The 15,135-nt window shown below is 42.4% G+C and overlaps 1 pseudogene; it reads right to left on the bottom strand.

Moving 5' to 3' along the window:
- Window positions 1–11,005: 11,005 nt before the first annotated feature.
- LOC101127062 (protein Wiz-like) lies at window positions 11,006–13,824 on the bottom strand (annotated as a pseudogene).
- Between the last annotated feature and the right edge of the window lie 1,311 nt (window positions 13,825–15,135).

Genomic DNA, 15,135 nt, shown 5'->3' with positions numbered 1-15,135 from the left:
GAGCCATTATCCAGTAGGATTGGTGTGCATATAAGAAGAAGCAACACCAAGAGTGCCTTCATGCAGATGAAAAGTCATGAAGATACAGCAGTCAGAAAGTAGCTATTTGCAAGTCAGGAAGAAAGGTCTATCAGAATCCAATCTTGGGGGCACCTTGATCTTGGATATCCAGCCCCCAAAACTGTGATAAAACAAATTTCTTTCTTTAGGGATTAAATACCACACAATGGCTTTTGTTTAGGACCTCAATACTTACTATTTTGTTGTGGCATTCCTAGAAAGCTAATATGATATGCCAAAAACTTCTCATACATTATTTCTTTTGATCATTACAATCATATGAAAGAAAATGTAGATTAATATCAGTATTTTGCCAATGAGGCTTAGAGATGTTTAATGTCCTAGGGTCATACATTTAACAGGGGAACAAATCTGAACAACTCTTACACTACCTTTGACCACTTCATAAGGGAAAAGTAGGAAAGCATATCTTTGGATGTTCATTCCTAGGAATTGGCCAAGAGTGCCTTAACACTCCCCTCAATTTGACTAAACTTTAGACAGGTTTCTTCCTGACTATAGGCTCATGACCTCTCTTTTTCTTAGAGTATTTGCTTTAAGAAAAACTTGCAATTGTACATTTTTTCACTACCCCTTTAAAATGTATATAAATTGTCTCCAAGTCTCTTGGCAATTTTACAACCAAATAAATGTCTTTTTCAATTACCTGGGAACTATCTCTTTGAAATGTAAACATTGAAAGAAATAGTGCCCTATGTCCCAGTCATTGTAAGAGGGTAGGAACCTAACCTGACTGGCACCAATTAGCAAACATGGATGGCCAGATCACAGAAAAAAAACAATTACAGACTCAGTAATAACCAAATGGGATCTCCACATCTCATTGACCAACCTCTCCTCTCCAGTAGTTTCACTCATTCACCTAAACATTCCACATTCTGTTTCAGCGGGATTGAATTCAGTCTTTCTTCCCAGTTGCAGTAGACTGGAAAAAAGTTTTCCTTGCTTGTTTAATTTGCCCAGTAAAATTACTGTGACAGAATTTAAAGGACCCAGCACTTAAAGGACCCAGCACTTAGAATGCCTAAGAGGGAATGTCAGCAAACTTTAACTTTTTACAAAATACAAAGAGAATAGTAATACAATGGAAAGAGCTCAGGTTGCATAAACCTGGAAATTTGTATTCAGTGGCTTTCAGAAGTAATTGTTCAGATATTTGGGTCATTGAAAAGGACAGCAGGAAGCATTTGGTTTCCTATATATGTGTCTCAGTTTGCATTCTGCAGAGGTATGCCCAAGAGCAAGAATTCAAGTGCAAGTAGCTTGTTTAGGATATAAAAGAAACACCAGTGGTAGAGGAGTGAGACTAGAAGAAAGGCAGCCAAGATAAATTATCTTTTTAACCAACCTACCACTGTGGGTGCCGGAGGTTAATACCTCATGGAAAACTGTGGAAGCCAATGGAAAACACACCACACAAGCTGGGAGAGACCTAGGGTATTTGTGCACTATCTCATCTTAGATGCTGTTTGGAAGTTGAGAGTATTAATTCCCAGCACTTCTTTCTGCAAGGTAGGCAGATAAAGCCATCTTGAGGAAAGGCTTGGCAAAGGAACATGTAGGGAAGGTAAAGAAAATCCACAAGGAAAATGATTCAGATGCTGGCCCTTGGAGAAGCTGACAGTAAAACTGCAAGAGTGATAGGGTATGGGTCAGACACATACATGGTCAACTACGCTGTGTTAATACATGTTACTTCCAGAAAAGAATACCACGGTCAAAACATTTTGGAGAAAATTTGGGTTAATCAAACATTAATTGGTTTATTTATTTTATGACTTCTTAGATATTTTAGGATATGAATTTGAATGTATCTTGCATAGCTTTAAGATAAGAATATCATGTTAAAATTTCTAAACTGTTTTGGTGGGTGCCTCTAGTTGGATTAGTGCATGTAGTACTCTTAACATACTTTGAGAATCACCAATCTAATTTATTTGCCAAATATTACTAATGAGAAAAATTAGATCCATATTAGTGACATTTAAACATGAAGCAGTGTTAACAGAGATTGGTATAACTGCCAAGGGTTAAGGTAATAGGAAGCCAGAATGTGTGATAGAAGATTCTAGTGATACATAATATTGTTGATACCTTCTTATTTCTCATTATATCTATCCTTCTAATTACATTACTATAGTGTCTGTATTTTCTGAAACCAGAATTTAAAGTATAGACATATAATTTCAGAGTTAATAATTCCTTGCAACTTTCTTTTTATTTAAAATGATTTTGCATGTTTAATTTTCAAAACAACTGATGTGAAAACCCTACCTCACCTCAAAAGAAAACTTGTAACTCTATTTTTCATCCACTATCCCTATGGGTACATTAAGCATACATTACTCCTTAAATTTTACCAGGTGAGTGAACTGAAGCCTCACATGTTTGGCTTACTCTGAGTGATAGAAAGAGGCAGATTCACAACTCAGATTGTGTCAGGATTCATATTCTGAACTTTTGACCCTGGGTCTGGCACTGATCCTTACAATCTTCTTGCCATCTCAAAATTTGTCAGGTAATGTTTTGGTCTATTTTGATTGGGGTTATGGCTAGTGAGCCTCAAGAATGAGTTTCTTTTTTTTATTTTTTTTATTTTTAAGTGAACTTTTTTTATTTATTTTATTTTATTATTATTATACTTTAAGTTTTAGGGTACATGTGCACAACATGCAAGTTTGTTACATATGTATACATGTGCCATGTTGGTGTGCTGCACCCATTAACTCGTCATTTAGCATTAGGTATATCTCCTAATGCTATCCCTCCCCGCTCCCCCTACCCCACAACAGTCCCCAGTGTGTGATGTTCCCTTTCCTGTGTCCATGTATTCTCATTGTTCAGTTCCCACCTATCAGTGAGAACATGCGGTGTTTGGTTTTTTGTCCTTGCGATAGTTTGCTGAGAATGATGGTTTCCAGTTTCATCCATGTCCCTACAAAGGACATGAACTCATCATTTTTTATGGCTGCATAGTATTCCATGGTGTATATGTGCCACATTTTCTTAATCCAGTCTATCATTGTTGGACATTTGGGTTGGTTCCAAGTCTTTGCTATTGTGAGTAGTGCCGCTATAAACATACGTGTGCATGGGTCTTTATAGCAGCATGATTTATAATCCTTTGGGTATATACCCAGTAATGGGAAGAATGAGTTTCTTGGTTAGATGAAGTGGCTCACACCTGTAACCCCAGCACTTTGGGAGGCTGAGGCAGTCAGATCAACTGAGGTCAGGAGTTCGAGACCAGTGTGGTAAACATGGTGAAATCCTGTCTCTACTAAAAAATACAAAAACTATTTGAGCATGGTGGTGTGTGCCGGCAATCCCAGCTACTCAGGGGGCTGAGGCACGAGAATGACTTCAACTGAGGAGGTGGAGGTTGCAGTGAGATGAGATCGCGCCACTGCACTCCAGCCTGGGCAACAGAACATGACTCTGTCTCAAAGAAAAAAAAAAAAAAAGAATAGCTCAACTAATGAAAATGTTGCAATGAAAATAAAAATTAAAAGCCTCAACATGCAATTTGTCAACACGATAAAATGTACTCCCTTCTATAACTTTAAATTCATTTTTGGATTATGTTATTAGTACTGTTACTTGGTTAGAGAAGCTTGAGCTTAAGATTTTTCCAAGGCTGGAATTCAGTGCTTTTTAATTAAAAAAAAATACTACTGGAAAATTTCAATCAAAAAGATTCATGTGTGTGGAAGCTTCTGGAACAGAACTCATGCTAAAGTAAACAGGAACCTTTTCAGACAGGAGTTACCTAGTTAAGAGCCTTAGTCATCTGTTCATAAGGGCCATTTTAGAATACCCTGTGGATTGTTTAGTGGCAGTGACTCCCTGTAAATCTCTCTTTGGGATTATATATAACTTATATAGGGAATAAAAAAGGCTTGGCAAGAAAAACCACAAGAACAAAAATAGAAACACCCATTTTACCTGAGACCTAATTCAATATATGAGGAAACAAACAGTACTCTTTAATGGTCCTGAGAAGGAATTTAGGACAGAAAATGGATAAAGGTGGTTTGGACTTATCATAATAGGGTTTCCTTTGGTTAGGAACTTTTGAAATATTCATTATATTAACACAGTGGTTACACTACAACAACAAAACAAAACAAAACAAAACAAAACAAAACAAAACAAAAAAGCCAAGGTTAGAAGAGAAATAAAATGACCATCATCAAATGACATCTAAATTAGATGGGGTGGAGGCTCATACCTGTAATTCTAGCAATTTAAGAGGCTGAGATGGGGGGAATCACTTGAGGCCAGGAGTTTGAGACCAGCCTGGCCAACATGGCAAACTCCCATCTCTACCAAAAATGCAAAAGGTAGCTGTGTGGTGGTACGCATCTGTAATCCCAGCTACTTGGGAGGCTGAGGGATGAGAATAGCTCGAACCCTGTAGGTGGAGGTTGCAGGGAGCCAAGATCATGCCATTGCACTCTAGCCTGGGTAAAACAGTGAGACTCTGCCTCAAAAAAAAAAAAAAAAAAAAAAAAAAGACATCTAAATTATTCCAGAAATACTTCAGGAGGAGATTTTATGAGAAACTCAGTACCCAATTTTCACATTGGTCATGAAACACAAGTTATAATAATAACTGTAACGAAAATATTGATGCATATTTAGACAACTTGCAGTTTATATAATGGGTTATGTTCATCTTTAACTTCAAGTTAGTTAGGCTGCCTTTGGAAGGCAACTTATACTTATTTTGGTACTGTTGTCACGTCTCTGAACCCAATTATCTCAAATTATTTTATTATTTTCAGATATAGAGGAAATGAATTTCAAGTAAAAGCTTATCTCATAACCACTTGCAAATCACTAAAATATTACCATATGTTATTATAATGCTTCTGATTGGATATTTAAGGTTCTTGATATTGGCAAACCCAACATTCACAAAACATGACTGATATATGGTATTACCTCTTATTTTATAAAACTGAGGCAAAAATATTTAAGAGCTTTTTTGTTTGGTTTCATTTTTTTTTTCCAAGAATAGCCACTATACAAAGGAAAGAATGAAAACTCCAACTCCCACCAGGCATGTCTTGAAAGAGCTCCTGAGGAAGCACTAAATATGGAAAGGGAAAACTGGTACCAGCCACTGCAAGAACACACCAAAAATATAAAGACCAATGACACTATGAAGAAACTGCATCAACTAGTGTGCAAAATAACCAGCTAGCATCACGATGACAGGAACAAATTCACATATAACAATATTAACCTTAAATGTAAATGGGCAAAATTCCCCAATGAAAAGACACAGACTGGCAAATTGGATAAAGAGTCAAGACCCATTGGTGTGCTGTATTCAGAAGACCCCTCTCACATGCAAAGACACAAATGAAGGAATATTTACCAAGCAAATGGAAAGCAAAAAAAAAAAAAAAAAAAAAAAAAAAAAAAAAAAAAAAAGCAGAGGTCGCAATCCTAATCTCTGATAAACGGACTTTAAACCAACAAACATCAAAAAAAACAAAGAAGGGCATTACATAATGGTAAAGGGATCAATACAACAAGAAAAGCTAACTATCCTAAATATATATGCACCCAATACAGGAGCACCCAGATTCACAAAACAAGTTATTAGAGACTTACAAAGAGACTTAACTCCCACACAATAATAGATTTGTCTAATGTCAATATTAAGACAGATTAAAGAGACAGAAAATTAACAAGGATATTCAGGACTTCAACTCAGCTCTGGATCAAGTGGACCTAATAGACATCTACAGAACCGTCCACCCCAAATCAACAGAATACACATTCTTCTTAGCACCCCAAAGCACTTATTCTAAAAGCGACCACATAATTGGAAGTAAAACACTCCTCAGCAAATGCAAAAGAATGGAAATCAAAACAGTCTCTCAGACCACAGTGCAATCAAGTTAGAATTCAGGATTAAGAAACCCACTTAAAACCACACAACTACATGGAAACTGAACAACCTGCTCCTGAATGACTCCTGGGTAAATAACGAAATTAAGGCAGAAATCAAGAAGTTCTTTGAAACCAATGAGAACAAAGACACAACATACCAGAATCTCTGGGACACAGCCAAAGCAGTGTTTAGAGGGAAACTTATAGCACTAATTGTGCACATCAGAAAGCTGGAACAATCTCAAACAAACACCCTAACATCACAATTAAGAGAACTAGAGAAGCAAGAGCAAACAAATCCAAAAGCTAGCAGAAGACAAGAAATAACTAAGATATGAGCAGAACTGAAGGACATAGAGACATGAAAAACCCTTCAAAAAATCAATGACCCCAGGAGGTGGTTTTTTGAAAAGATTAACAGAATAGATAGACTACTAGGCAGACTAAAAGAAGAAAAGACAGAAGAATCAAATAGATACAATAAAAAATGACAAAGGGGATATCACCACCGACCCCACAGAAATACAAACTACCATCAGAGAATACTATAAACACCTCTACACAAATAAACTAGAAAATCTAGAAGACATGGATAAATTCCTCGACACATACACCCTCCAAAGACTAAACCTGGAAGAAGTCGAATCCCTGAATAGACTAATAACAAGTTCTGAAATTGGGCCAGTAATTAATACTTACCAACCGACCACAGCCCAGGACCAGATGGATTCATAGCCAAATTCTACCAGAGGTACAAAGAGAAATTGGTACCATTCTCTCTGAAACTGTTGCAAACAATTGAAAAGGAGGGACTCCAACCTAACTCATTTTATGAGGCCAGCATCATCCTGATACCAAAATATGGCACACAAACACACACACACACACACACACACACACACACACGCACATACCTTCAGGCCAGTATCCCCAAAGAACATTGATATGAAAATCCTCAATAAAATATTGGCAAACTGAATCCAGCAGCACATCAATAAGCTTATCCTCCACTCTCAAGTCAACTTCATCCCTGGGATGCAAGGTTGGTTCAACATATGCAAATCAATAAACATAATCCATCACATAAACAGAACCAATGACAAAAACCACATAATTATCTCAATAGATGCAGAAAAGGCCTTGAATAAAGTGCAACGTCCCTTCATGTTAAAAACTCTCAATAAGCTAGGTATTAATGGAAGCTATTTATGACAAACCCATAATAAAAGCTATTTATGACAAACCCATAGCCAATATCATACTGAATGGGAAAAAGCTGGAAGCATTCCTTTTGAAAAGCAGCACGAGACAAGGATGCTCTCTCTCACCACTCCTATTCAACATAGTATTGGAAGTTCTGGACAGGGCAATCAGACAAGAGAAAGAAATAAAACATATTCAAACAGGAAGAGAGGAAGTCAAGTTGTCTCTGTTTGCAGACGACATGATTGTTCATTTAGAAAACCCCATCACCTCAGTCCAAAAGTTCCTTAAGCTGATAAACAACTTCAGCAAAGTCTCAGGATACAAAATCAATGTACAAAAATCACAAGCATTCCTATACACAAACAATAGACAAGCAGAGAGCCAAATCATGAATGAACTCCCATTCACAATTGCTACAAAGGGAATAAAATACCTAGGAATACAGCTAACAAGCGATGTGAAGGACCTATCCAAGGAGAACTACAAATCACTGCTCAACGAAATAAAAGAGGACAAACAAATGGAAAACCATTTCATCCTTATGGATAGGAAAAATCAATATCATTAAAATGGCCATATTGCCCCAACCAATTTACAGATTCAGTGCTATTCCTGTCAAACTGCCATTGACATTCTTCACAGAATTAGAAACAACTATTTTACATTTCTTATGGAATCACAGAAGAGCCCATATAGCCAAGACAATCCTAAGCAAAAAGAACAAAGCTGGAGTCATCATGCTACCCAACTTCAAACTATACTACAAGGCTACAGTAATAAAAACAGCATGGTACTTGTACCAAAACAGACATGTAGACAAATGGAACAGAACAGAGACCTCAGAAATAACACCACACATCTACAACCATCTGATATTTGACAAACCTGACAAAAACAAGCAATGGGGAAAGGATTCCCTATTTAATAAATGGTGCTGAGAAAACTGGCTAGCCATATGCAGAAAACTGAAACTGGACCCCTACCTTACACCTTATACAAAAATTAACTCAAGATGGATTAAAGACTTAAATGTAAAACTCCAAACCATAAAAACCATAGAAGAAAACCTAGGCAATACAATTCAGGACATAGGCACAAGCAGAGATTTCACAACAAAAATGCCAAAAGCAACTGCAACAAAAATGAAAATTAAAAACTGTGATCTAATTAAATTAAAAAGCTTCTACACAGCAAAAGAAACTAACATCAGAGTGAACAGGCAACCTACAGAATGGGAGAAAATTTTTGCAATCTACCCATCTGATAGGGGTCTAATTTCCAGAATCTACAAAAAAATTACACAAATTTACAAGAAAAAAACAAACAACCCCATCAAAAAAAGGGGAAAGGATATAAACAGATGCTTCTCAAAATAAAACATTTATGCAGCCAACAAACATATGAAAAAAAGCTCAATATCACTGATCATTAGAGAAATGCAAATCAAAGCCATAATGAAATATCATCTCATGCCAGTCAGAAGGGCTATTATTAAAAAGTCAAGAAACTATAGATGCAGGCGAGGCTATAGAGAAATAGGAACACTTTTACACTGTTGATAGGAATGTAAATTAGTTCAACCATTGTGGAAGACACTGTGGTGATTCCTCAAGGATCTAGAAGAAGAAATACCATTTGACCCAGCAATCGCATTACTAGTTATATACCCAAAGGAATATAAATAATTCTACTATAAAGACACATATGTTTACTCCAGCACTATTTATAGTAGCAAAGACATGGAACCAATCCAAATGCCCATCCATGATGGACTTGGTAAAGAAAATGTGGTACATATACATCATACAATATATGCAGCCATAAAAAGAATGACATCATGTCCTTTCCAGGGACATGGATGAAACTGGAAGCCATCATCCTCAGCAAACTAACACAGGAACAGAAAGCCAAATACTGCATGTTCTCACTCATAAGTGGAAGTTGAACAGTGAGAATTCATGGACACAGGGAGGGGAACAACACACACCAGGGCCTGTAAGGGGATAGGGGGGAAAAGGAGGGAGAGCATTACGACAAATACCTAATGCATGTGGGGCTTAAAACCTAGATGACAGGTTGATAGGTGCATCAAACCACCATGGCACATGTATACCTATATAACAAACCTGCACGTTCTGCACATGTATCCCAGAACTTAAAGTAAAACAAATAAAAATTAAACAAAAAAAAAAAAAAGAAAATTCAAACTCAAGTTCAGACTCCTAATTCTAATATTAAAATCTCCTTTGTGGGTGGTAAGACTAACAATGTAAAATATAAACTATAGAAACCTTGGATAATATGGAGTTCTTCAACAGAGTTACTGCCTAATGGACATTTCAGGAATTGTTCTGCTTGGTCCATGCATTGGTTTAACATTTAACGGTATTTAACACATGAGTTGGTTTCATGATTTTAAGCAGTCAGTAGAAAGTGAATTTCTTCACTGCTTTGTTGGGCATCCAGTCACACATCTATGTTGTCAACACTAAGTATCAATTTCACTTCTTTTGCTTACTATCTTAAAGATGTTAAAACTAACTTAAATCATTTTTGTCACGAGGGAAGATTTTATAAATATAACATATATATGTACGCACACATATGTAAATATGTATTTATTCATGTAATATATATGTAGGTGTATGTCCATATTTGTGTGTGTGTACACAAATATATAAACATATATAAAATATTCATTTTCTTGCATGAGCAACTTAGGTTATTTATCTGTAAAATGGGAATAAGATAATCTTATCCTACAAGCGTGTTGTTTTGGAAAAGAATTAATAAAATTTTGACCACATCCAAGTTGTCATTTCAGCTTCCCATTCCTGTCACAGCATTCCTGGCTCCCCAGATTCCTTGGCCATTTTTTCCTCCTTCCTATACCTCATTGATTACTTCAAGTGGGAGTCCTCTCTTCCTTCTTTTTTTCTCCCCCCCCCCCCCCCCCCTCCCCAGGGCTTTTCCAGAAGAGAAATTTAATCTAATTTACATACTTCTAGGTACATCGATAATCAAAATGCGGCCACTGAAAAAAGCTAAAAGGTCAATCAGCTCCCGGCTTCTAGCTGGCCCAGGATTGCAAAATAAAAAGATCCACGTTCTTTATTTTATACACAAAACGTGTTTTTAAAAATGTGAAAAATGTAGGGAGCTATACATAGAAAGCAACAGTGAAAAGGGGGAGGGGGAGGGGCAGGGGTGGGGGAGGAGAGTCCCACCCCGCTCTTTGGGAGTCTTGACATGGCAGGAGCCAGCTGTCAGCTCTAGGCTCTTCCCAGTTGGGAAGGCCCCTCTGGGGGGCAGCCAACAAGGATTTCCGTGGCATTGTGGGGTCAGTGGAGGGCTCCCAGGCTCCAGCGGGCCCCACAGAGGGAGCGTGGCTTCCCCTGAGCAAGCACTGTGGCATGATGTGATCGTTCAACCCTGAAACTGGGGGTCCGGGGCAGATCCCAAGTCTCACGAGGTGCGTGTGTGTTCGCATGTACACGCGTTTGAGAGGATATTCATGGGGGCGAGAGGAAACCAGAACAGGGGTCTTTGGGTCTTTGCAAATGGCCACGGATGGCAGACATCGCCCTGCCTGGCTGCTAGACGGGGGCAGGCTGTCCTCCCCTGTGACCAGATCGGCTGCCACCCGAGACCTGGGTGCTGCCCCTGCTGGACCAGGTGGGCATAGGCTGAAGGAAGACACCCTACGGTCCCAGAGTCTTTGGGCTGAGGGAAGGGCGGCTAGCTGGCTCCCGGCGCCCTGGCTGTAGTGTGCCCAGCCCCCAAGGGGGCGCTGGTTTGAGGTTTTGGCTTACTCCTATGGAAATGGAAAGAAAGAGGAAGAGGGACGAGGACACAGAGGAAGAAGAGGAGACATAGGTGGCACGAGAGGGGATCTGGAATGCTTTTGTGTTAGGAAGCCTCTGCCGCCACTGTCTGTGCCTGCGGGACCTGGGACTCCTTAGGCTGGGGGTCCGCTTTGGAGAAGTTCATCTCCAGGATGTGCCGCTGTAAGGGTCGCACCTACTCTTCCTGGATAGAGAGGGGGCCCTGGAATTCCACCTCGCAGAACCTGCATTTGAGGACACGTGTAGATGTTGCCCACGAACTTGACAAGTGATGTCAAGGTCACCAGGGAGGGGACTGGCCGGACTCGGGTTGGGGGTTGCCTCACCTCCTCCAGCTTCTGCTGTAGGTCATTGGTCTCCTCACCTCCCCGGGCTGCGGAGGCATCTGCAGGGCGAGCTTGTCGGCGTTCGAATTTGTTGATGTTCTGCGGCTGGTGCTCCTCAGCCTTCACGGTGCCTGGCGGGCTGGCTGCCACAGGCCTCTTACCACTGTCGACTGCTGCGCCAGCCTCAGGCCCTGGCTCCCTGCCTCCAGCGCTGCGGCCTACCATGGCCAGGCTCCCAGGTGCCAGCCCCAGGGATGGCCGCTTGTCACTGTCACAGCCATGGATGGCACTGGGGAACTTCTTGGTGAAGGGGCAGCCGCCCTGGATGTAGCTGCGGTAGGTGCCCACCTTCTGGGGCTGGTGCTTGATCCACTCGCTCAGTGTCTCGATGGGCGAACCACTGACGCACCACTCGGTCATGTCGAACTGCCACAGGTGTTCCCGTGCGTGGCTGGCCAAAGCCTTGCGGTTTTCAAAGTAAAGGCCACACAACTCGCAGCAGGTCTCGGTGGAGGAATGGGAGGTCTTCTCGTGGGGTCTTTGCCTTGAAGGGCGGTTCAGTCTGGAGGTAGGTCTTGGCCTTGACCTCTGCTGGGAGGAGGCAGTCCTCCTGCAGAGGCCACTTGGCTGCCACTGAGCCCAGGTAGCCAGTGGGTGAGGGCTTGGCCCCCAGTGATGGGCTTCAGGCTGAGCTCGCGAGGAAACCTGGGCCGGCCCTGAGCCTGGTTTGCCTGGCCGGCCAGAAGACACCGGCAACGGGCCCAGGGGCCACAGTGGGAGGCCCATCCTCAGCCAAGGCTGGGGCCAGGTCTGCAGCCAGTGGCTCCTTCTTGATGAGGCACAGCTTGGACTTCTTGAGGATCTCTCGCAGTGTCAATGGGCGAACCATGGACGGACCACCCGGTCACACCCATCTGCAGCAAGTGGGAGCGTGCGTGACTAGACAGGCCCTTGCGGTTCTCAAAGAACCCGCTGCAGAACTCACAGGGGATATTGCGCACCGGCTCTGCCCGGGAAGACACGTTCAAGGGTATCATGTCTTCCCGTGGTGACTCCCAGGGACTCTCAGATGGGTGCAGCTCCCCAAGAAGGGTCCCCGGCAGCATCTCCCGCTTGATCTCCACCCGTATTTGTTCAGGCTTCAGCTTCTTGGGCAGGGAGTGTGCAGCCAGACCTGGGAACATCTTCCGGGCGTGGGAGGAGGAGAGGCAGTTGGTGAGTGGCCCAGGGGTCTGCCTGGTGGCGGCGGCAACTTCTTGGCCAAGGGTGAGATGTGAAGGTCAGAGGGGCTGCGGGTTTCCAGTGAGCTGCCAGGACCTGTGCCGTCCATCATCTTGGCCAGGGCTTTTGGACTTGGCCCTGGCGGGTTGGGAGGTCTGCCAGAGCGAAACTGGGTCCGTCTCTTCAGGATCTCCCACAGTCTGTCGATGGGCGAGCCATTGACGTACCCCTCGGTCACGCCCATTTGCCGCAGGTGGGAGCGCGTGTGGCTCGAGTGGCCCTTGCGGTTCTAGAAGAACTCACCAGAGAACTCACAGCAACAGATTTCTCGTGCTGGCTCTAGGCCTGAGGTGAGGTTCAAGGGCCTGAATGAGGCCACTGTGCCTTTTGGGAGGCCGGCCATGGGCTCGGGGATAGCTCGGGGCTCTTGTCCTCAGGATTCTTAGGAGTAGGGGAGGCCGCCAGGGCCAGTGGTGTCTTTTCGAGGAGCGGAGAGCTGGGGGTTGGCCCAGGCCCTTGGTCGAGAAGCCGAGAGGCAACTTGATGGTTTTGTTGACAGCAGGGGCATCCAAGGATTTGGCCAGGGTAAGCAAGCCGGGCCGGGGTCCCGGGCGACCACCTCCTTCAGCCAGCTGGACTTCTTAGCCAGGCCCGGGGGCAGCCCAAGGTGGGCGTCGGGCATGCTCTTCTGCTTCACAAGCTCCTAGAGGAGGTTGATGGGTACGCCGCTCGTCTCTGACTCTGCCACTCCCAGCTGCCGCAGGTGGGAGCGTGTGTGGATGGACAGGCCCTTTCCGGTCCCAAAGGAGGCGCCACAGACCTCGCAGGTGGCAGGCTCTGGGATCTGAGGTCCTGCAGCTCCTGTTTGCTGCCATGAGGAACCTCTGGAGCCACTTTGCTGCTCAGCCAACTGGCCACCTGCTCCAGGGCCCCAGGGACAGGCAGGCTTTTCTTAGGGAGTGACGAGAGCCCAGGTCCATGGCCACCATTGCATTTTCCTCAGAACCCAGGCCCGGCGCTGACTCGGGCCCGGGCCCCGGCTTCCGCCCGGCCTTGGGCCAGTCCCTGGGCCCGTCCCGCGGCGGCGGCGGCGGCGCGTGGGGTGCCGCAGGGCCCGGGCTCGGGAGCCTGGGCTGGGGTGGCCAGGCGGGCACGCGCTCCCGTCGCGCCCAGCGCGCGGCCCCGCCGCCGCCTTGCTCTCCGTTTTTGTCACGAAACTGGGCGGTGGAGGCGGCCATCTTGGCTCCCTCTTCCTTTTCTTTGAGCATCCTTGAGAGTGTTTTTTGTTTGTTTCATTTTTGTTTTTGTAGAAATAGGTAATATGAGGCCAGCCAATTATTAAGGTAGAAGAAAAATAAATAATAGAGGGGAGTTGGGGGTTCTTCGTAGCTAATTAGAAGATTTTGTTTTAAAATGTCAAACTCGCTGCTAATTATTGTTTACACTAGAACAGAGGCATTAATACAATCCTTTTTTCTTCTTTTCTTTTTAATTTTTAATTTTTTTTGAAAAGACACAAACTTTAGAGTTTTGTTCATTGTTAGCTTTGCTCAGGGGAAGGCCACTTTAAAAGGAATTACAATGATGAAAGGGGAAAACCGAGAACTTGACCCAGTATTTCAAAATCTTCAGCAGACAGCGGTGCAATTGATCCCAAAGTAATTAATGTCTGGGTAATTGACAGTTTTTTTTCTTTAATTAAAGTAACGAGTAACCATTTTCTTTTTAGATTTAAGAATTTGGAAATTATATCAGGAAGTCAAAGGAGAAGGGCAATCAGCGTTGAGAACAAAAATAAGTTACCAATTTTCTTTTAAAAAATTGATAAACACAAGTATTACATATTGGAATTTTTATGAGGCTCTACCTAATAGATGAGATAGGCATAGATTTTTTTATAAGTCTATGCTATGACAGCAAACATTCTTCCATGATCGGGTTTCTTAAAATCTGATTAGCACATGTTGCAAAATTCTAAGTCCTTCTATTAAGGGTAAAATGTATAGCCCTTCATTAATTCAATAAATTATTATTTAGTAGTTACTATGTACCAAATCATTAACAAAACAGACAATATGCCTATTCTCATGGTACTTAAATTATAGTGTGCAATAAAATTTTAAAAAATACATGTTAAGTATCATAAGCAGTAATAAGAGCTAACGGGAAAAATAGAGCAGGGAAGAGGGGTGAGGTGCGTTGCAGTAAGACTTCTAAGTTTAAGCAGGTAATTGGGAAGGCCACAAGTAAGTAGTAAGGACCTGAAGGATGTGAGAGATGAAGTTATGTAAGCGTCTGTAAGATATTATTCTCGGCGGATTGAACCCTTCAAGGCAAAGACCCCGAAGCAGGAGTTTGTCTGATGATGTATAAAGGATTCAAGTGTCAGCAGAAAGGAATGAGTTAAAGGGAATTGCAGGAGGAGAAAATTCAGAGGAATAGTAATGAAGCCAGATCAGTGAGTCTTGTAAATCATGTAATGATTTTAACTTGAATTTTAAAGGAGGAGGAAGGCACTGAAAGGTTTAAGTGAAGTGATAATATGCTGT

This window comes from Gorilla gorilla, chromosome 9, assembly GCF_029281585.2.
Source record: "Gorilla gorilla gorilla isolate KB3781 chromosome 9, NHGRI_mGorGor1-v2.1_pri, whole genome shotgun sequence".
Lineage (NCBI taxonomy): Eukaryota > Metazoa > Chordata > Mammalia > Primates > Hominidae > Gorilla > Gorilla gorilla.
This window is presented reverse-complemented; position numbering and strand designations above follow the sequence as displayed.